Source organism: Bos grunniens, chromosome 24, assembly GCF_055505025.1.
Source record: "Bos grunniens cultivar Pamir isolate PY7600 chromosome 24, Bosgru_T2T1.0, whole genome shotgun sequence".
NCBI lineage: Eukaryota > Metazoa > Chordata > Mammalia > Artiodactyla > Bovidae > Bos > Bos grunniens.
This window is the reverse complement of record NC_141188.1, coordinates 62035259-62059077: the sequence shown is the minus strand read 5'-3', so window position 1 is coordinate 62059077 and position 23819 is coordinate 62035259. Positions and strand designations below refer to the sequence as shown.

At 44.4% G+C, this 23819-nt stretch overlaps 1 protein-coding gene across 3 annotated transcripts in view; it reads left to right on the top strand.

Moving 5' to 3' along the window:
* The first annotated feature begins 3298 nt into the window (after positions 1–3298).
* RNF152 (ring finger protein 152) overlaps positions 3299–23819 on the top strand; it is a 122569-nt gene continuing 102048 nt past the window's right edge. For all 3 annotated transcript variants that reach the window (XR_015154167.1, XR_015154166.1, XR_015154165.1), the window contains exons 1-2: positions 3299–3799; positions 23422–23486. The gene's annotated coding sequence lies outside the window, so the exon portion shown is untranslated. The remainder of the gene's footprint in view (positions 3800–23421; positions 23487–23819) is intronic.

Genomic DNA, 23819 nt, shown 5'->3' with positions numbered 1-23819 from the left:
GAAGCTGCCAAGGGGATAGGGAGGAACAGGGAGTGACTGCTCAGTGGCCTGAGGTCTCGTTTTGGGGTGATGACCACCCCGTCTGGTTCTGGAACTGGGCAGAGGCAATGATTGTGCAACATCGAGAGTGTCCTCAATGCCACAGACATGGACACTTCAAATGGCTAATTTCACGCCACGTGAATTTCACCTCAATTTAAAAATTAGGAATTTGGGGGACTTCCCTGGTGGCCCAGTGGCTAAAACCCCCTGCTCCCAATGCAGGGGCCCAGGTTCGATCTCTCGTCAGGGAACTAGACCCCACATGCCGCAACTAAGACCCAGAACACCCAAATAAATACATATTTTTGATTTCATATATTTACATGATTTTGTATGTATATGACACATAGAATTATAAACTTAATGAGACCCTTTATATGACATTAGTTATACTTTAGTTGGACAAATAGTTTTACATTTTTGTAATAACGCAAATTTCCTTGAGTCATGAAACTTTAAAGCATTCGGATTGATTAAGCTTTCCATGATAAATCCAAGTTTTTGTATAATTTATAATATTGTTTTCTGTATTGTGTTAAAATCAGGGAGAAACATAATTCATTGCTTTGAATTAAAATTTTCACATTGAACAAGATAAACTTTTCAAAAGATTTATATTTTATGAACATCTGTAGTTATAAACCTAATATTGAAAATTTTTTAAATTGTGTTTGAAGTAACTTAGCATTCTTTTGCTTTTTATCTTATAACCAGTAATCAAGGCCATTAGTTTATCCAAGAGTTAAACTTTTTTATTCCTCTGAGGAATAGATTCAGCAAGCCTTTGAAGTTTTTTTCTTATAGAGCCAAAGTTGAAAGCATTAACATTTGATTTTCCTCCTTCCTGGAATTTATTTATTTCAGATTTTCCTCCTTTCAAATTTATGTTAAACCTTTAAAAATTTTTATTTTGAATTTATATGAGTGCTTGTGTATGCCAGTGAAGCAAAGTGCTTTCATAAACACGAGTAACTTTGTACTGTTGCTAATTTTTCTCTCCTTTATCTGATTCATTATTTATCATGTGCACAATCATTTCAATAGATGAAAGATATTTACAGCCAATTAATTTCCAAAAAGTTCTGTGGGGGGGGGGCAAGAAAAGAAAATTAAAAGTAGGAGAAGAGAGGAATGGGGTAGCCACAAATACAGAATGTGATAAAATATTTCATCTTCCTTTTACAAGGAAATAAAAAGGAAAAAAAAATTTCACATATAAGAACAACTTCAATTTTATAACCTCAGCCAGAGATTAAAAAATAAACAGAACAGAGAAGCTCGTGGCTCCAGCCACTGTGGATCTCAAAGGCTGTGTGCTGCTCCAGACAGCACAGAAAAGTTTCCTGAGTGACGCGATCTCTGCGCAGAATCATGCGAAGAGCTGACTCATGGCAAAGACCCTGATGTCCGGAAAGAGTGAAGGCAAGAGAAGGGGATGACAGAGGATGAGATGGCTGGATGGCATCACCGACGCGACGGACATGAGTTTGAGCAAGCTCCGGGAGTTGGTGATGGACAGGGAGGCCTGGCATGCTGCAATTCATGGGGTCGCAGAGTCGGACACGCCTGAGCGACTGAACTGACTGGCGTGACCTCATTGATGGGAGGTGCTTCTGCCTCATGACCAGCCATAACCCCAGCTCTCAGAGGCTCTGGGGGGAGGTGGGTAGGCTTTGGTTCTCTTTGGGCCTCAGTTAATCTTCAACTGGGGCCCAAGAAAGCTCATCCTTTAGGGCCTCATGGCGCTGCTTTCTATGTTCAAACTTGTCGCCAGCCTAGGATATTTCTAAGAACGCCTCTCTCCTCACTGTATACAATGATTGCATTAGCGATTCAACAATCAAAGATATCAGCATTCCCAGGTCAAACAGAGAGAGATGACACATAAACCAGAGTCTCCATCATTTACCACTTGACGGAGATCACCGTAAACCTAGATTCCTGACTTTTCAGTCATTAACAAGGAATACATCACTGCCTGAGCTCAAGCCACACCTGGTACCACACTTGGTTCAGAAACACAAATAGAAACAGCCAGAAGAGCAGAGTTAGGAGGAAAAAAGGCAGGTGTGGTATAGCTCTCTTGCTTCAGGGGTTCATTCTGTAAGTGAAAAGAGACACTTGATTTGCACAGTACGTGAGGTAAGTGGGTTTTGCAGTGAATCTGCAAACAATCAAGCTCTGGCAGGTGAAGCCCTTCCTCAGATAAATCTCTTGATGGCACCTCCGGAGCTGCAAAAAAGACGCAGACGCAAAAGCACATGGACAATAAAAACTTTGTTCCTTCCCTCTCAAAGTGCAAGGTGTCAGGCTTCAAAAGTACTAAAGTGCCCAGCAAAACCCACAGCTGTTTAGTGGGAAGATACTACAAGCTTAATAAGATGATCAAATTTAGATAACTGGTTTATGTTGGTATAATATTTGTACTGATCATGCCCTCCAGGGGATCTTCCTGACCCAGGGATCGAACCCATGTCTCTTATGTCTCCTGCATTGGCAGGCAGGTTCCTCACCACTCACGCTGCCTGGGAAGCCTGTTCATGTATATTAGTTGTGGTTATCTGTCTGTTCAATAATATTTTATATGATCTTTCTGGTCACTTAGATGTTATATCTATAAATACCACAATTACAAAAGTCATAAATAAAGCATTTCCTCACCCCCTCGTTTTTTTTTGTTTTTTTAAGGTTTGTGGGATGTATTCAAAATTTTAGTATCTTGAGGGCCGTAACTAGGTAGGGCGACTTTGTCTGTGTGTGATGCCACATGCTCCACTATCACAGAAGCAGGAAAAAGTGTCAGTTTTGTGGGTGTGATGGTGTGCAGTGTTTCCTGGAGTCTCTGGGGTCTCCTGTCACACCTGTTATGAGGTGATTTGCATCTCCCCCCAGATTCACGTGTTGAAACTTCAACCCCTGGTACCTCAGAATGTGGCTGTACTTCAAAGACCTCTGAAGAGGCGGTTCGCTTAAAATGAGGAGTCGGGTTTGGCGCTGATCCCACCTGGCTGGTGGAAGCAGAGGCGCTGGGGAGGAGCGCACGGAGGAGGAGCGCACGGAGGAGGACCACGTGAGGGTGCAGTGAGAGGCGGCGTCTGCAAGCCCAGCAGACAAGGGGCCTCGGGAGAAACCAGCCCTGCTAGCACCTGAGCTTGGACTTCCAGCCTCCGGAACCGTGAGACGCTTCGTTTTTGTGGGTTAAGTCCCCCAGCCTGTTGTGCTTTGTTACGGCAGCTCAAGCAAGTTAATGTAACACGGCAGTTCAGTTCAGTTCAGTTCAGTCGCTCAGCCGTGTCCAACTCTTTGCGACCCCATGAATCGCAGCACACCAGGCCTCCCTGTCCATCACCAACTCCCGGAGTTCACTCAGACTCACGTCCATCGAGTCAGTGGCTGTCTGTCCATCCAGCCATCTCATCCTCTGTCGTCCCCTTCTCCTCCTGCCCCCAATCCCTCCTAGCATCAGAGCCTTTTCCAATGAGTCAACTCTTCGCATGAGGTGGCCAAAGTACTGGAGTTTCAGCTTCAGCATCATTCCCTCCCAAGAAATCCCAGGGCTGATCTCCTTCAGAATGGACTGGTTGGATCTCCTTGCAGTCCACGGAGCGGTGGCTGCGCAGGCGCAGGAGGGCCTAGAGGAGCTATCCCACGTTGAAGGTCAGGAAGGGCGGCTGTGAGGAGATACCCCTCGTCCAAGGTAAGGAGCAACGGCTGCGGCTTTGCTGGAGCAGCTGTGAAGAGATACCCCACGCCCAAGGTAAGAGAAACCCAAGTAACACGGCAAATGCTCCCCAAACCAGCAAGTCCTGAGAGTGAGGCGGGGTGGTCACTGGCTGTTGTGACAACAGCTGGACCTTTCGGGGCGGTGCGTCTCAACCATGGCTGTGCATGAGAGGCACCCGGGAGTTGTTGCGTTTTGCTTTAATTGGAGGATAACTGCTTTACAGCCTTGTGTTGGCTTCTGCCCTACACCGACATGAATCAGCCACAGGGGTGCGCGTGTCCCCTCCCTCCCGAACCTCCCCCGCACCCCGCCCTCTCCGCTGTCACGGGGCCCCCCACCCCCTCTCCGCGTCGCACGGCGCATGCGCACAGGCTGTCTGTTTCCCACACGGTCATGTCCACGTTTCAGCTCCGCTCTCTCCACTTGCCCCAGCCTCTCCTCCCTCACTGTGTCTACGGGTCTGTTCTCTATGTCTGCGGGGAGTTTTAAAAAATAACAATTCTCAGGCTTCACCACCAGAGAATCTGATTTAGTTCATCTGGGGCAGGCTTGCATCCGGGTGTGTTGTAAGCTCCCCAGGGGATTCGAGTACGCAGCCCTGGCTCAGAACTCACATCTATAGCACTGAGTTTTGCAGAGGCCGCTTTGATCTACCGAAAGCTAGTCCACCTAATCGTCTGCGTTATTGTGGATGCTTTTTAAGCTGCATCAACATATTTTCCAAATTCTGCTGGAGAAACAGGAAACCAAGCTTGTATTCCAATTTGTAAGCTTAAAGTAGAGCCCTCTAAGGTCAGTACAAACAGTCCTAGGAGATGGGAAAAGTAGTTTGTCTACACGTATTAGAACTAGGAAGAAAGCATTGAAAAAATCCACCATTCATCATTTCTTGATCTTTGAAATGAATTTATATCCTTTAAAAAAAAAAACTTTAAATTTTGTATTGGAGTATAGATGATTAACAATGTGATGGTTTCAGGCAGACAGCAAAGGGACTCAGCCGTACTTACACATGTATTCATTCTCCCCGAAATTCCCCTCCCATCCAGACTGTCACATAACACTAAGCAGAGTTCCCTGTGCTGTTCAGTAGGACCTCCTGGCTATCTGAAATGCATTTATACCCCCCTGTAGGGCCTTAACAGTTCACCACGGAGATAAACATGTTTTGATATCCCCTTTGTACTGTGCTGATATTCAGCCTGCTGTCTTCCTCCTGGAAGAGGGTATGGAAATAATGTGTATGTGTGTGCTGAGTCACTCAGTCGTGTCTGACTCTTTGTGACCTCATGGATTGTAGCTGGCCAGGCTCCTCTGTCCGTGGGATTTTCCAGGCAAGAATACTGGAGTGGGTTGCCATTTCCTTCTCCAGGGGATCCTCCTGACTCAGGGATCAAACCTGTGTCTCCTGCATTGGCCGGTGGATTCTATTACCATCAAGCCACCTGAGAAGCCCCATGAAGAGAATGGGGAAGCTCGACAACAATCTTGAAGTATGTACATGAGAAAAACGTCCATTGAAGAAAGAAATCGTCATCTATCTAACTCCAGGGAATATTATCCTTTCCTAGTGACTCATAAAGAGTATTAACATTTTAAAGGATCTTTAAAAAAATATCCGACATTAATTAAATCAGCAGTTTCTAGACTTCACTGATCAGGAATTACCCTCTCTTTCCTCTTTTTCCCTCTTTGGGTAACAGCCATTATCATCCTGCAGACCTAGTGGTCCTGGGAATACACTTCAGGCAATGTTCTATTATTGGATTTTATCCCCAAGTTTTTTGAGGGGATTAGGAATGAGCTCCTGAATTTTGGGAAAATAAATGCTTCTTGCTAAAGCATTTTTGGAGTTTCTAAACTGGATTTGGAGACTGTGGCCTGGGCTCAGGAAGGAGGGCTCCCCTGGCACTTGGCGTGGTACTTGTTTCGGTGCACCTTCCGTCTCCGCCACTGTGTGAGATATCAAGAGTGTGAGGGGTGCCTGGCCACAGGGTCGGGAACATTTGCTGAATGAGTGAACAGTCATGTTTCGGCTGCGATGCGACACTTGCAGCCCTGCTGCAAGATAAAATGTGCCACACCCCGCTCCACCACCGTGGGTTCCTGGCTCCTGGAAGTCAGCATATCTCACTTGTTCTAACAGATTATCACGTAGCAAGAGGTCTGGGTGGGGAGCAAGTATTCTCGGCTGATGACTAGTCCTCAGCCCAGTCCCCCCCGAGAAGCTGAGAGGAAGAGGTAAGCAGGTCCCTTTGTTCTCTTTGAGCCCCAGTTAACCTTTCATTGGAGCCCGAGAAAATTGGCGCTTTGCAAGTTATTGGCATCCTTGCCCAGGGCATGGTGGCCCTGCTTTGTCCAATCTTGTCACCAGCCTAGGACATTTCTAAAACATGTCTCTCCTCATTTTATATGATGTACATACAAACATTTCAACAGCAGAATATTTTCAATGTATTACTGAAATTACTTTTATCTTCCACATTATTTCAGTGACAAATGGTTTATAAGATTATAAATCTCAGGCAATAGTAATGTCAAGATGCCAGCAATATTATGCAAAATTCATAAGCATTTTCTGGAAGAAGTTAGCCAGTAGGGACAGGACTTAAAGGTGATGTGAGTGTTGTCATTATCGCAGGTGATTATGATTAAACCATCATCTCCGTACACTTGACACTGGCCCAAATCATTAATTGCTGTGTGTTAATTGATCATTTATTCAGAGCCAGGCCCTGCACTAGAAGATAAAATAATAGAGAAAACAATTTCTGCCCTTGGAGAGTTTCCAATCTAGTTAATCATGACTAATTATGAATAGAAGTAATAAATGTGTACAGAGGCAACTTGCTACTAAGTGATTGAGGCTAAATGATACATTTGCGCTCAAGGTCTGTAGACCAAAGAAACGTGTGTGTGTGGCGGGGCGGGTGGGGGGGGGGGAATCAATCACAAAAGATTGTGTGTGGCGGGGCGGGTGGGGGGGGTGGGAATGAATCACAAAAGATGGAAAGATGAACTAGATGGCTTTTAAAGGATGAGTGGAAGAATTGTGACGTTTACAGATAAAAGAAAGAAACCTCTCAGAGGAATAGGGGTCAAACTCAGAAACAAATAATAGACTTATTAAGTGAACTATTTACAATAGTACCTGTACATCAAACAGGGAAAACATGTTACTTTTCAGATACTTTCAAAGATTTGCTCATGCATTTAATTTTGAAGTGGGAATGTAAGTGATAGGTGATGGGTCTTTTGAGTGTGACCTCTGATGCTGTCATATTTGGTGTCTGATGAGCAAGACAGTCGTCTCACTGGAAGGATTAAACTCACTTAAGGTCATGGTTTCTGTCCTAGTTCTGTCCTACTGGCTAAGAGGAGGGGAGAAAGTACTGACTCCTAAACACTGATGTACAGTCCAGACCTACATTTCTTTCTAACACTTACATCAGGGACAAATTTTTTTTTTTTCAGGCCCAGGATTTAATGCACCAGAACTAGGAAACAGTTTAAAGTTTATAACGAGGAAATTGAATCCAAGAACACCCTAACCCTTTCAAGACATGGTTAATTTTCTAAATTCAGTCAGGTGAAATTCTCCTAGGAGAGAGCAGCGCTCACTCTGCCCCATGGAGGCATGAGTTGGTTACAGCTGCTGTGTTCAGGCGGACATTTGATGTTTGTGTGAAGAAAAAGAGTGGCAAGCACCACACAGTGGACCTGGCATGGGGCAGGGGCAAGAGAACTAGGAGAGAGGCGTCAACAGTGTTCCTAGCTGCGTTTTTATGTCCTTGTAATTGTTTCCATGTGGAAACCCAAAAGGCAAATTCAGGAAGAGTTCTGAATATATTGGCTTTCCCAGACAGTTTGTGTATTGTGAGAAGCTAACACAAAGGCTGTGCAATCCCTGGTGGGGAATGTTGGATTCAGAGAAAGAACAGAATCACAGGATGCTTTGCTTTTGATAGTCGTTGCTGGAAGGAGATCGGAGAGAGCAGATTACTGACATTCAGAGGGTCTTTTTCCTTGAGGATGATCTCAGGAGTCACAGATGACAGAACCAAGTCGTATCTGGAGACTCACACTAGTGTCCAGGCTTCTAATCCTTTGTCGTGGTCGAGGTTAATTCAGACCTTGGGACTACCGTAATCCCTTTCCCTGAGCTCCCTGTGAACATCCTTAGAGCTGGCAAAACTTCATCCTTTGAAGGACTGTTCTGAGGACTAAAAGGATACTATTCCTAACGCTCTTAGTGCAATTTCTAGCCCTGAGTAAGGGGGAGACATGAAGGTTGTTTATTTAGACAATCATTAGTATTAGGTTTGATTTTTGAAGTGAAGTGTTAGTTGCTCAGTCATGTCGGACTCTTTGCAACCCCATGGACTGTAGCCCGCTAGGCTCCTCTGTCCATGGGGATTCTCCAAGCAAGAATACTGGAGTGGGTAGCCATTCCCTTCTCCCCCACTGTCGCACCCAGGAATTGAACCTGCAACTCCTGCATTGGCAGGCAGGTTCTTTACCACCGAACCACCTAGGAAGCCCAGATATTTCAGTATGAATCTGTAAAAGATAAAGTGTCCCTTTAAAACTATAACAACAATTCTATGAGGATACCTAAAAGTATGATCATTCATTTCAAAATGTCAAATATCACTACCTAGTCTGCATTCAAATTTCTCCATTAGTCTCATAATGTTTTTAAGAGTTGGTTCAAATTCAGAATAAAATATGGTTCATACTTAGGAATTAGTTGATGTTTCTTATGAGTTTTTTAACCAAAGATTCTTTCTCTCTCTTATTTTATCCCTGTGCTATGTTTTTTTTTAAACTGAGATAAATTTCCTTGCAATTTGTTTCTTATTTGTCTTGCCGAGTTTTCACACAGTCAAGATGTTTTAAAATGTAGGTTTTATGGGAATTCCCTAGCTATCCAGTGGTTAGGACTCCTAGGTTTCACTGCTGTGGGCCTGGGTTCAATCCCTGGGCCGAGAATTAAGATCCTGCAAGCCACTTGGTGGCTCAGATGGTTAAGAATCTGCCTGCAATGTGGGAGACCTGAGTTCCATCCCTGGGTCTGGAAGATCCCTTGCAGAAGGGAATGGCAACCCCCTCCAGTACTCTTGCCTGGAGAATCCCCACGGACAGAGGAGCCTGGCGGGATACAGTTCACAGGGTTGCAAAGAGTTGGACACAACTGAACAACTTTCTCTTTTGTGACCAAAAATAATTAGATAAAGAATGGGTTCTATTACTGTTCAGGTATGATGAGGCTCACAGATCAAGAGACAGTTGCCACTGAAAAGAGAGTCTGTGACTCACAGTTCCTGAGGGAAGACGGCATGGCAGGCCACGTGAGAAAGCGTCAGGGGCGAGGGGGAGGAAATGAGGGCACGAGCTGTCATTGCAGTTTCCACGGAAAGGCCAGCAAGGCATCAAGCAAGCTGAAGACGGGCTACTTTGGGACTTCCCTGGTGGCCCAAGGGTTAAGAATTCGCCTGCCATGCAGGAGGCGAAGGTTCAGACGCTGGTCTAGGAAGATCCCACATGCTGTGGGGCAGCTAAGGCTGTGGGCCCACAGCTACTGAGCCTCTGCTCTAGAGCCAGGAGCTGCAACCACTGAGCCACGAGCCGTGGAGCCCGAGCTCTGCTGCAAGAGGAGCCCCCTCAGTGAGAAGCCTGACGCTGCACCTAGAGAGAAGCCTCTGCTCACTGCAGCTAGAGAAAGCCCTCGCACGGCGACGAAGACCCAGTGTAGCTAAAAAAAAAAAAAAAAAGATTGGCTAGTTTGCGTCTCAGTGGGCTCCATAAGGCTCCAGTTGTCGGGTGCCTGGCCCTGGAGTAATAGGTCAGAAAAATATTGCCACGGAGTGTAAGAGCCCCAGTTGAGGGGCTGGGGGGTTGACTCTGGATTGGCCAGTGTGTATATAAAGGTGTTGTCAAGTGTGAATTCTTCACTATTTCTAGTAACTGGTTACCCGTGAGAGGACAGTTTCCCATGCTTAGTAAGGCCCCAGTTGTCAAAACATTAGAATAAAACAATGTGTTATTACATAAGATTTTGTCTATTGCATCCCTGCTGTGTCACTTTATGGGCTTCCCTGGTAGCTCAGTTGGTAAAGAATCCACCTGCAATGCAGGGGATCCCAGTTTGATTCCTGGGTCAGAAAGATCTGCTGGAGAAGGGATAGGCTACCCATTCCAGTATTCTGGCCTGGAGAATTCCATGGACTGTATAGTTCATGGGGTCGCACAGTCAGACACAACGGAGCAACTTTCACTTTCATGTCACTTTATATCTTTCTCTGTCCCCTATATTTGCTATAAATTAGAAACAAAATTTGGAGGCTTGATTGGATTCAAGTTTTATTTTTTACCACTTCCATCAGAAAAAATATAACATACAATTATCTCTTTTTATTATGCCAGCAGCCGTTGAAGAGCAATGGCTGAATTAAATTATTTAATTAGTAATTACAAAAGAAGGGCATTCTAATTCTATCATTCCTTCCCTGTTTACTAGAGAGAGAATTTTTTTTTGGTAAAGAGAAATGTTTCCTCATCAACTCTGTGATAACCCAGAGATAGATTGTAGAGGAACGGTAGATTAAATGCTTGACTCTTTCCCCTTATTGACCTGTTTTCAGAAATAATGTGTTGGTGTCAGCATCCTGTGAAAGTGACCAGTGAGTTGGTTTCAGAGACTTAGACATATCTGATGGGCTTCAATCCACTGTGTTCTTACTGATGCTGAAGTTGTCCCGTCTGGGGCCACTGAGCTTCTTTGAGTTGACCCCTTACTCATTTTGACGGGGCACAGTGGTTGACCTGTCTTCTGGGATGAGAAGTATTTCAAGCTTATATTGTTCATTTCCTGCCCTAGGTCTGGTGTGCGCTAAGTTGCTTCACTCCTGTTAGACTCTTTGTGACCCCAGGAACTGTAGCCCACCAGGCTCCTCTGTCCATGGGATTCTCCAGGCAAGAATGCTGCAGTGGGCTGCCATTCCCTCTTCCAGAGGATTGTCCTGATCCAGGGATCAAACCTGCCTCTCCTGCATTGGCAGGCGGGTTCTTTACCACGAGCACCGCCTGGGAAGCCATACTGAGGTTACATTCTACTAAAGGATCTTCATTTAAATTCTGTGTTTTTGAGTCACTGAAGTAATCCTTCTTGGTGTGGTTATGCCGCCGGCTGGATTCTGCTCTAGCCCATTCATTGCTTCATTTTAAGACTTCTAAGGATTACACATTCTTAAATTAAAAACTTCTTTGTAGTCAAGGTATATTCAGAGCAGCCTGGCTTTTATCCCTGTGTTCTCCATCCTGTCCCCCGGCTTCCGCTGTTCAGCTTTAGGTTTACATTTTCTTCTTCTTCTTCTTCTTTTTTTTTTTTTATATGAGTAAATTTTAAAATTATAAGCAAATATTCATTACCCTGCCCAAGGTAAAGGTAGTATACTATTCACGCTTTTCTCCACTTAATATATGCTGCTGCTGCTGCTAAGTCGCTTTAGTCATGTCTGACTCTGTGCGACCCCATAGACAGCAGCCCACCAGGCTCCCCCGTCCCTGGGATCCTCCAGGTAAGAACACTGGAGCGGGTTGCCATTTCCTTCTCCAGTGCATGAAAGTGAAAAGTGCAAGTGAAGTCGCTCAGTCGTGTCCAACTCTCAGCGACCCCATAGACTGCAGCCCACCAGGCTCCTCTGTCCATGGGATTTTCCAGGCAAGAGTACTGGAGTGAGGTGCCATCCAGATCACTAAATAGGAATATATTAAATGTGATATATTTGACTGTGTGGATCACAATAAACTCTGAAAAATTCTGAAAGAGATGGGAATACCAGACCACCTGACCTGCCTCTTGAGAAATCTGTATGCAGGTCAAAAAGCAAGAATTAGAACTGAACATGGAACAACAGACTGCTTCCAAATAGGAAAAGGAGTATGTCAAAGCTGTATATTGTCACCGTGTTTATTTAACTTATATGCAGAGTACATAATGAGAAATGCTGGGCTGGATGAATCACAAGCTGGAATCAAGATTGCCAGGAGAAATATCAATAACTTCAGATATGCAGATATCACCACCCTTATGGCAGAAAGGAAAGAACTAAAGAGCCTCTTGATGAAGGTGAAAGAGGAGAGTGAAAAAGTTGGCTTAAAACTCACCATTCAGAAAACAAAGATCATGGCATCTGGTCCCATCACTTCATGGCGAATAGATGGAGAAACAGTGGAAACAGTGTCAGAGTTTATTTTTGGGGGCTCCAAAATCACTGCAGATGGTGACTGCAGCCATGAAATTAAAAGACGCTTACTCCTTGGAAGGAAACTTGTGACCAACCTAGATAGTGTATTGAAAAGCAGAGATATTACTTTGCCAGCAAAGGTCCATCTAGTCAAGGCTATGGTTTTTCCAGTGGTCATGTATGGATGTGAGAGTTGGACTGTGAAGAAAGCTGAGTGCTGAAGAATTGATGCTTTTGAACTGTGGTGTTGAAGAAGACTCTTGAGAGTCCCTTGGACTTCAAGGAGATCCAACTGGTCCATCCTAAAGGAAATCAGTCCTGGGTGTTCATTGGAAGGACTGATGCTGAAGCTGAAACTCGAATACTTTGGCCACCTGATGTGAAGAACTGACTCATTTGAAAAGACCCTGATTTGGGGAAAGATTGAAGGCAGGAGGAGAAGGGGACGACAGAGGATGAGCTGGTTGGATGGCATCACTGACGTGATGGACATGAGTTTGAGTAAACTCCGGGAGTTGGTGATGAACAGGGAGGCCTGGCATGCTGCGTGTGGTTCATGGGGTCCCAAAGAGTCAGAGATGACTGAGTGACTGAACTGAACTGAAATGTGAAATAAAATTAAAGCCCCAAATTTTTATCTACAATTTCCAAATTCTGAAAGTTCTGAACACCCATAATTTTATCATAAGCTTGCAGAAAACTGATTGGAAAAAAATCAGCTCTGAACACACATAAAGTTATTCTTTGTCTTTATTTTTTATACTTATGTGCATTTATATTTGATACATATTCAATGCTAGAATACTTAAATATGAGTTCAGTTTCATATAGCTTGATGGTGTTAATATCTGGTATATGCACTCTATTACCTTCCTGAGACCTGAAAATTTTGAATTCTGAAACATATCACACTCCAAGGATTTCCAGTAAGACATTCTGAACCTGTAGTATATAAATCACTTGGTAACTTTTAGTCCCTTTCCTTCTCCCAACACCTGTTTTTGAATTTTATTTAATAAAGGATTGTGAGTATTTAGGATCAGCCTCCCATTTTTATATAATCAGGTAAAGAATATGATTCTCTCGCTATAGACTGAATGGGAACCAGAAACTCATGGGTTTTCCTTGCACAGGCCAAGCCTGGATGGGGCTCTCTGACTTCCTTCTCGGTAAGATAACTTCAGGGGCAAAGAGTTCCAGTGAGAAGCTTAGCAGACTTAGATTAGTATTTGTGTGTGTGTGTGTGTGTGTGTGTGTGTGTGTTTAAAATTTTGCCTGCGCTGGGTCACGGTGGAGCTCGGGCTCTTTAGTTGGGGTGCGTGGGCTTAGCTGCCCTGAAGCATGTGGGATCTTAGTTTCCAGACCAGAAATTAGATCTGAGTCCCCATCATGGGCTTCCCTGGTGGCTCAGATGGTAAAGAATCTGCCTATAATGCCTGCCGGGGAGACCTGGGTTGGGAAGATCCCCTGGAGGAGGGAACAGCAACCCACTGCAGTGTTCTTGCCTGGAGAATCCCATGGACAGAGGAGCCTGGGGGGCTATGGCCCATGGGGTCACGAAGTTGGACATGACTGAGAAGCTAAGCACGGCCCCTGCACTGGAAGGCCGATTCTTAACTGCTGGACCACCTGAGTCCCTAGATTAGTGTTTTGAGATTTTAGGTATAACTATGAAGCAGATACATTTTAAAGAAAATCGTGGCTAGAGTGATTTAACAGAATTCTTGCACTTTGCTGACCCCTTTTGTGTTAGAGTATCATAGAATTGGGGTTGGAAAGAACACCACCGTCCTGCCTTATCCTCAGCAGATACATTTCAAGACCTCCCACCCGAGGATGCCTGGAACCATGGATAGTGCCAAACCCTGTGTACACCATGTTTTTCCTGTACATACGTGCGTACCTACCTATGATAAAGTTTAATTTATAAATTAGGCACAGTAAGAAGTTAAGCACAATAACAAATAATAAAATAGAGCAGTTATAAGTATATATTTGGAGAAGGCAATGGCACCCCACTCCAGCACTCTTGCTTGGAAAATCCCATGGATGGAGGAGCCTGGTAGGCTGCAGTCCATGGGGTCGCTAAGAGTCTGACATGACTGAGCGACTTCACTTTCACTTTTCACTTTCATGCATTGGAGAAGGAAATGGCAACCCACTCCAGTGTTCTTGCCTGGAGAATTCCAAGGATGGGGGAGCCTGGTGGGCTGCCGTCTATGGGGTCGCACAGAGTCGGACACGACTGAAGCGACCTAGCAGCAGCAGTGGCAGCATAAGTATATATTATAATAAAATCATGTGATCTCTCTCTCTCAGAATATCTTATTGTCAGGTTTAATACCTTTTCCGTCTTAACAGAGCGCTGCTCACGCACTGTGGCCGTAACTTTTGCAGACTGAGCTGTGACAGCAAAATGGGCACAGGTTTCTCTTTCCTTCCTCACGATTTTATTGATACAGGTTCGTTCTTAATGTAGATCTTAGCCTCCTCAGCATGTGACTTTTTCTTTCTTTATGAAGTGGAGAAGGTTCACCCTTTCACTTAAAGGAAACACTCTATGGCTTTTCTTTGGTGCATCCAAACTGCCAGCATCACGACTTCTGTGCTTTGTGGTCGTTACTGAGTAAAGTAAGAGTTACTGGAACACGACAAGTGTGATACCATGACAGTCCCTCTGATAACTGGGGTGGCTACAAAGTATCTAATGGGGGGACGTGCTGGACAAATGGATGATTCTTGTTCTGGGCAGGATAGAAAAGGACAACCAGAGCTCTCGTCAGTTCCTCGGAAGGGCGTGCAAGTTAAAAATGACAATTTGTTTATTTCTGGAATTTTCCTTTTCACGTTTTTGGACCACAGTTCCCTGTAGGTAACTGAAACCGTGGAAAGTAACACTGTGGATAGGGAGGGGCTCCTGTATTGGTTGTCGCTGGGAAGCATCTTCCAGAAAAGCTGGGCCAAGCATGACTGAGCAAGAAGCCTTTCCTAAGTTTTTCTGTTGCTTTTATGAGGAATCATTGAGTTTAGAGTGTTGGTGTAGTGGGCAGATATGAATAATAATGACAATACTGCCCTACCTTATTGCCAAATAGTATTCTGACTTACTACTTTATAAGTTTTATCTGGGGGGTACCTTAGACCCAACTTTTCACAGCTGAGCAAGTGAGGTCTCTCACTGTGGTCGATAGTATTACGTTCACAAGACTTGCTGCCTCTCCTGGTGAGAAGACTGTCCCTGCCCCACTGGCGAGTCACTGGACCTGCTCTGGCCTTCAGACTGTGAGTCGAGGTGACAGGAGCCACTTTCGGGAGAGAGATTCTGGAGCCAGCGTGTTATCTACTGTGTGCACGCTCTTTCCCCTCTGTCACCAAGCCGTGACCACCCTGTGATGGATGTGGGAATTCAGGGAAGTAAACCTGAATTGTTGTAATCCATTGAGTTTGGGGGGCTCTTTGTTACCACAGCATAACCTGACTTACACTGACGGATACCCTCGCCTACAGTCATTTAGCTGGCGATGAACTGTGTCGGAGGCCCCACATCCAGATGAAGCCCTCAAGTTTTCACTCAAGATAGCAATTATCCTTTCGATTTTCTAAGCCTCGTTTTCCTTACTCTCATTTCTGAAATAGCTTGGGACACCAAATTAATATTCATGAATTCTTTGAGTTCTTATGTATATGGCAAATATTAAGTGCTAAAGTCCCAGCATCTATGGATATAACAAATATTAAGTATTATAAACATGCTTACCATCAGACAGGGAGTGAAAACAAGGTGACTGAGAAATTAGTAATCTGGAAAGTAGAAGAAAGATGAAAAGGAGACAAGAGGCGTACCATGAAGGATGAACTTGCTTGGTATTTTAATTTTCCTTGCTCTGAACTGAAAGAGAAGACTTTTGAAAGAAAGGTGCTTTCATCAATCTTTCTCATTTCTTTTCCTCACCAGAATAAGGAGATAGGAAGCCTTCATCTTATGGGGACAGGGGGCAGGATTCCTCATCCATAAAATTAGGATGGAATTTTCAAATTTAATTTTGACATTGCATCTTTTCGGTCTTATGTGCTCATATGAATATGCTGAGTTTGGGGTTTGGATGACCCCCTTCTCTCTCACTTCTCCCCCTTTTTTCTCTCTTCCTTCTCTTTCATTTTATCAAAAGAAAACCCCTAGGGCCAATCTATCATACTAGCACTCGAGTCCATCAGAGTATATTTTAAAGGCCCTTCTAGCTCAGGTAGTGACAAGTCTTGGATAGATTCCTGAATTCTATATTTTCATGGACTAAATAACTGTAAGACTCTATAATTTATTCTAATGTCTTTGGATGTTTGAGAAAATCAATGACGAGTGGGAGATGACATGATAATAAGGACGCTGAGCGAACACACCTCTTCCAGGAATTCTGTTCAGTGTTCCCTCTTATCACAGATGCCTTGAGTCAGTCTGTCATGTGTCAGGAACATCTTGCTTCTACCGTCTATTGAAAGTAGATTTTATCTCAGATTAAAAAAAAATACATGTATATATACACCAGGATTCCATAACCATTTATTGTATGCCTACTGTGTGCCAGACTTTCTAATACTGATTTCCAAAATCAGCAATTTGGAATAACTTCAGGATTGGCACACAATTCTGAATTGCTTGGACCCAACTCATAATTACAGAACAATGCAAGAGATTAGAATAAACCTTTGAAATGCACCGATTTGGCTTGGCTTACGAAATCTCAATTTAAAGTATGAATTGAGGAGGTAAGAAAGACCCCAAAATAAAAGCACACAGATGGAAGAGACTCCAAGTAGGCTCTGGGACAGCGGCATCGGGGCTTTTGGGCACCTGAGTGTGGGTGTTCGTTGGAAGGACTGATGCTGAAGCTGAAACTCCAATGCTTTGGCCACCTGATGCGAAGAGTTGACTCATTGGAAAAGACCCTGTACTGGGAGGGATTGGGGGCAGGAGGAGAAGGGGACGACAGAGGATGACATTGGCTGGATGGCATCATGGACTCTATGAACATGAGTTTGAGTAGACTTCAGGAGATGGTGATGGACAGGGAGGCCTGGCATGCTGCGATTCATGGGGTCACAGAGTCAGACACGACCGAGTGACTGAACTGACTGAACTGAGTGGCTAAGATCAGAGGTGCAAACCCACCAGCTGAGATACTCATTAATTCACTGACTCACCCCGAGGATTTTGATTACCAGGTAGAACATGCATTTCTTTTGAAGGATAATTACAGTGCAGTGACTGTGATGAGCCATGCTCTAATAGACTTGGAAGTTCCAAATAATGCACACATTTTTTTTTTAAAGAATATGGAGCAATATACCCACAACCAGTATTCTATTTCACTCTCTAGTTCTGACATAACTGTAGGGAAAAAAAAGTATTCCTGATCCTATTCTGATATCAGTATGCATTCATTTCTTTCGTCACCTATAACTTGAGGACAGTGGAGTATCCTTTCGCTTTCATCAGCTTTTTCTCACTCATAGATGTTTGAACAGGTATAAGAAAAATAAGTTCTGGCAAGCAATAACTTGCAATTGCAGCTGTTTGGGGAAAAAAGAAACAAGGTGAGTTCAACCCACCACATAGGGAAGCCTGTTGGTTCTGGTCAGAGAAGCAGGATCACAGAGGACAGTCGGGTTCTTCTCCCAGCCCCCATCTACTGTCTTGTCACTCCCAGTGGTGAGGGAAGGACAGGGAGCCCTTGCCTTAGGTAGAAATACTCTGCTGAAACACTAATTGGCCAGAGTCCATGGGCTGGCTGGGTTGTTTGTTTTGCTCACAAGCCACCAAAGTCAGGAAGGCATTTTTATGGGCTAGGTCAAAATCAGATTGAGAGTTTCAGATGTTAAGATTATAAAATGTGGAAAGAGATGAGGAAAAGAAAGATAAAAAGATAATGAAACATACCGAAATAAAGCCTTTTTGATGCCCACTGATCCTGCTCCACTCCAAGTAAGAAATTTATTCTGTGCGCCTTAGGGCAAGGGGGCAGAGGTCAGCCGTCGATGGGATTTGTGTCCTGGTAGTGCAGCTCTGGGGCTTCCTAGGTGGCTCAGTGGTAAAGAATCTGCCTGCAATGCAAGAGACGCAGGAGACTCGGGTTTGATCCCTGGGTTGGGAAGATCTCCTGGAGAAGGAAATGGCACCTTCTCCAGTATTGCCTGGAGAATCCCATGGACAGAGGAGCCTGGTGGGCTACAGTCCATGGGGTTACAAAAGCACTGGACACGACTTAGTGACTGAGCACGCACAGCACAGCTTGGGAAACCTTACTGAGATGACTGAGACTTGAGGGGAGGGAGGTGAGATAGGTAAAGACATGTGCAATTCAAGAATGGGTAATGAAAGTTATTGATAAATGACTTAAAATTTCATTAAGAACTGGAGGGAAATGGAGATTTCATAACAATGATCACAAGAAAGAATCCTGTCAGTTCAGTTCAGTTCAGTCACCCAGTCGTGTCCGACCCTTTGCAACCCCGTGGACCGTACCACACCAGGCCTCCGTGTGCATCACTACCTCCCAGAGTCCACCCAAACTCATGTCCGTTGAGTTGGTGATGCCATCCAACCAGCTCATCCTCTGTCGTCCCCTTCTCCTCCTGCCTTCAATCTTTCCCAGCATCAGGGTCTTTTCAAATGAGTCAGCCCTTTGCATCAGATGGCCAAAGTATTGGAGTTCAGCCTCAGCATAGTCCTTCCAATGAACACCCAGGACTCATCTCCTTTAGGATGGACTGGTTGGATCTCCTTGCAGTCCAAGGGACTCTCAAGAGTCTTCTCCAACACCACAGTTCAAAAGCATCAGTTCTTTGGCACTAAGCTTTCTTTATAGTCCAACTCTCACATACATACATGACTATGGGAAAAACCATAGCCTTGATTAGACGGACCTTTGTTGGCAAGGTAATGTCTTTGCTTTTTAATACGTTGTCTAGTTTGGTCATAACTTTCCTTCCAAGGAGTAAGTGTCTTTTAATTTCATGGCTGCAGTCACCATCTGCAGTGATTTTGGAGCCCCCCCAAAAATAAAGTCTGACACGGTTTCCACTGTTTCCCCATCTATTTGCCATGAAGTGATGGGACCATATGCCATGATCTTAGTGTTCTGAATGTTGAGTTTTAAGCCAGCTTTTTCACTCTCCTCTTTCACTTCCATCAAGAGTCTCTTTAGTTCTTTTTCCCTTTCTGCCATAAGGGTGGTGTCATCTGCGTATATGAGGTTATTGATATTTCTCCTGGCAATCTTGATTCCAGATTGTGCTTCCTCCAGCCCAGCGTTTCTCATGATGTACTCTGCATGTAAGTTAAATAAGCACAGTGACAGTATACAGCCTTGACGTACCCCTTTTCCTATTTGGAACCAGTCTGTTGTTCCATGTCCAGTTCTGACTGTTGCTTCCTGACCTGCATATAGGTTTCTCAAGAGGCAGGTCAGGTGGTCTGGTATTCCCATCTCTTTCAGAATTTTCCACAGTTTGTTGTGATCCACACAGTCAAAGGCTTTGACATAGTTAATAAAGCAGAAATAGATGTTTTTCTGGAATTCTCTTGTTTTTTGATGATCCAGCGGATGTTGGCAATTTAATTTCTGGTTCCTCTGCCTTTTCTAAATCCAGCTTGAACATCTGGAAGTTCACGGTTCATGTATTCAAGTTCATGGTTCAAGAATCCTGTCACTTTTAGCTAAAAAGCTGATAATTTTTCATTATCTAACAAGACCAGTTGGCCATGTATGCATTCTGCAAGTATTGCTTATCGATTACTGTGAGCCAAATCACCCCAAAACATAGCAGCTTAAAAAAGAAAATTCAAATGTATGTGGTCTCACAGTTTCTGAGAGTCAGGAGCCCAGGTGTGGATGAGCTCGTGGATCTGGTCAGTACCTCTCATGAGGCTGCCATCAAGAAGTCAACCAGAGCTGCAGTCATCTGCAGGTTTGACCTGCTTTCAAGATGACTCATTCCCACTGCTCTTCTTGGCTGGAGGCTTCAGGTTCTTGGCAGGCAGAATCTCCAGAGGACTGCTCTCTCTCGTCTTTACCACGTGGCTCCCTCATCTTCGTAAAAGAGATTGACCTCGAGGAAGCTATTAATCGCTTTAGGACCTACCGTCAGGAATCTCCTGTGGTTGCTTCTGTTCTCTTTGTTAGAATCAAAGTAGAACCCACACTCAAGGGGAGGGAAATTAGGCCCCACTTTCTGAAGACAGGAGCAGCGAAGAAGTGTGAATATATTTTGAAGCTGCTGCGGCAATGAGTCATCGGGAAGAAAGCTGTCACTTTGTGGCGAAAAGCTTACTATGTTTGATTATTCAGCATAAACAATTTTCATGCCTTCTCCATAATTTAATCTTAGGCTGAGCTCTCTTTGCATATATAGCAGAGCACTAAAGAACACCCTTTCCAGCAATACGGGACCAGGAGAGAGTGAATCTGTCTGGAATTTTTAAAGGAAATAGAATTTCCCAGTTGGCTTACTTGGAGATGGTTCTAGTAAAAGCCATTCAGGAACCTCGGTGGACACTCTGGATCAGGACCACACCAGGCCTACTCCATTGGCATCGAATTTGCTTAAATACTACTTAAGCTGCTTCCATGACTGAACCTGACTATGTTTTCTCCTATCTTCAATTAATGATGATGCCTATTCTGTGTTGGGCGTGTTTCTTTCTAGGACTAGGAGTTGGGTGAATGAGGGAGGGACCATACAGGGAGTGTTGTGTTCAGTTCTAAGAAGAAAAAAATGGCAAAACCAAGACCACCTGATGGAACAGGACTGAAGATACCCTAGCTGTGCTGTGTGCAGAACCCTCAGAGACCGCAGGGCAGAATGGCCTGGAGAGCATGCCTCCACGTCCCCTCCAGTAGGGAAGGGCAGGCTTGCTGGGGTCCGCCTGGCAGCCTAGGCATCGCCCTGTTTAAGGGCTTTCTCTGGAAGCGGAGTCTAATCTCTTTCAAGAACAGCCCTCAGGTGATAACTGACCAGGGTTAGTGTATAAATCCCTGGCTCCCTCACCCTTTAGATGGGATAACTCTGAGGCCCAGGTTCTACCCTGACTTCCAGAGTCTCCTGGAAGGAACGAGCCCAGGTTGCTCAGAGGGTAAGTAGCTTGATAACAGACACTCCATTGGCTTAACTCCCTGCTCCCTTGCTGGTGTTTCCTAGGAAAAGGTCCCAAATAAACTATTTGCACCGAAACAAATTTTTATAACAGGGTCAGCTTCTCTGTTATTCAGTCGCTAAGTTGTGCCTGACTCTTTGTAACCCCATGGATTTCAGCATGCCAGGCTTCCCTGTCCTTCATGAAATCCCAGAGTTTGTTCAAACTCATGTTCTTTGAGTCAGTAGGAATCTCAAATTAAGACAGTGGATGACACAAACACAGTTGTCAGATATTTGGATGACCGTTGTGCGGAAGAATGATTTAGATTTATTGTTCAAAGGGAAGACTTAGGACCACTAGCTAATGGATATTAGGAGGTGGGTTTTAGTTTGGCATAAGGAAGAATTCTATAATAATTCAAGACTGTGATGATAATTTTATGTGTCAGCTTGTTTGGGTCACAGGGTACCAGATATTTGGTTAAACATTATTTCTGGGTGTGTCTGTGAGGGTGTCTGCAGAAGAGATTCACATCTGAATCAGTAGACCAAGTACAGGAGACGCCCAAACCAAGGTGAGTGGGCATTAGCCGATCCATCGCGAATCCGGAACGAACAAAAAGGCAGACGGAGGGCGGGTTCACACTCTCCAACTGAGTGGAATCATCCTTCCTACCCTGCTCCTGGGTCCCCAGCCTTCAGACTCAGAGGGAGTCACACCGCCACCCTCCTGGGTCCCCAGCCTTCAGACTCAGAGGGAGTCTCACCACCGCCCTCCTGGTCCCCAGCCTTCAGACTCAGAGGGAGTCACACCACCGCCCTCCTGGGTCCCCAGCCTTCAGACTCAGAGGGAGTCACACCGCCACCCTCCTGGGTCCCCAGCCTTCAGACTCAGAGGGAGTCTCACCACCACTTTTCTGGGTCCCCAGCCTTCAGACTCAGAGGGAGTCACACCGCCACCCTCCTGGGTCCCCAGCCTTCAGACTCAGAGGGAGTCACACCGCCACCCTCCTGGGTCCCCAGCCTTCAGACTCAGAGGGAGTCACTCCACCACTCTCCTGGGTCCCCAGTGTACAGAGAGCAGATCACAGGACTTCTTGGCCTCCATTCTGTGCGAGCCGAGTATCTATGATAAATCTCTTCGTATACACTGGCTCTGTTCCCTGGAGAACCCTGACTAATACACTGTCTGAAAGTGGACTGGGTTGCCTTGGGAGGTAATAAGCTCAGTGTCACAGGGGACATTTGTGTAGAGGCTGGCTAACCACTGGGGACGCGTGATTGATGCCAGGCCTAAACTAAGTGACTTCGAAGGTCAGAGGTGGGCTTACCGCGAAGTGGAGGAAGCTGAAAGCTTCGAGGCCCCTTTCAAGCCCAAGCACTGTGCTTGCGTGACCACACATTTCTCTAAGTGTGCGGAGCTTTGTGTTGCAATGAATGAAGACCACTGCTTCTGCTGCAACTTCATTATTTTCTGGGAATTTCTTGAAACCAAGTTTATGTGAATCCCAGTGGTTGTAGGTAGCACAGTGACAGCAGGGCTAGAGACACATACAATTATGTGTAAAATTGCACCTTTTTTATGTATCCCAATGCATTTGAGTTGGGATAATTTTAAAATATCTGATGCGTCTTATCTTGCTGAAGTTCGGTGGTTCCAGATGAAGTAGCAAAATCACCACCAACACAGCAGAGTGGTTTAAAGAAACAAGTGACAATGAAAAAAAAAACTCCAGCAACAAAACTCTGGTGACTTCCTGTGAATCTAAAATTATTTAAGAGTAAAAGGTTAAAAAAAAACTCTTACACTGAGAATAATTCGATAACACGTGTCAAATACACAACATACGACACAAGAGCAATTTGAATTGCTTTGGGGCATTTTAAAATTCTTGATTAAAATATTTTTCCATAATTATTAACCAGCCAAAAATTTTAAATATGACAGGAAGGAAGTATCTTAAGTGGAAATCCTAAAGGTAATCTGAAATAAAATGAGTATAGTATTTCTCAGTTTTTAGACGTTTAAAAGCTATTATTTGTTGAGATTTCTTTTCTCAACTAGAGTAAAACTCACTCTTGTGCCCAATTTTGCATCCATAGAGTGCCCGTCTCATTTTCTTTTACTTCAAGGGGTCTGCAGATAATCGGGACCTGCCAATATCCGAGGCGCTTGTTAGAAAAGTTGAAGTTTAGTTGATTTACAGTGTTCTGTTCATCTCAAGTGTGCACCACAGTGACTCAATATTTTTTGCAAATTATACTCTGTTACAGGTTATTACAAGATAATGGGCGAGATACTTTTGATTCTGAGACATGAATTCTCTTGCTTCTATAAGGTAAATGGCCACCATATTCTTGGCTTACCTGATTAAGATTATTTTTATAGTAGAATAATGGGATTTGGCCCTTTAACTGAAAAGTGCAGAGAAAATTCCCAGTCAAGCTTTTAACAAAATCTTAAAATACAAAGCCAAGGCTGGCCAGACCGCCTCTCTGGATTTGTCCCCATAGGGGCCATGCGCGTGGGTGCCTACCCACACTTTCTACAAGACTCTCATGAGCTAAAGGAACTCTGTAAATGTCTTGTTAAAAATGAAAGTAAAATGGTAAAAACTATTCTTTTGAATGCTCTTTTTTAAGATTAATCATTTTTTGAACTCTGCACGGAG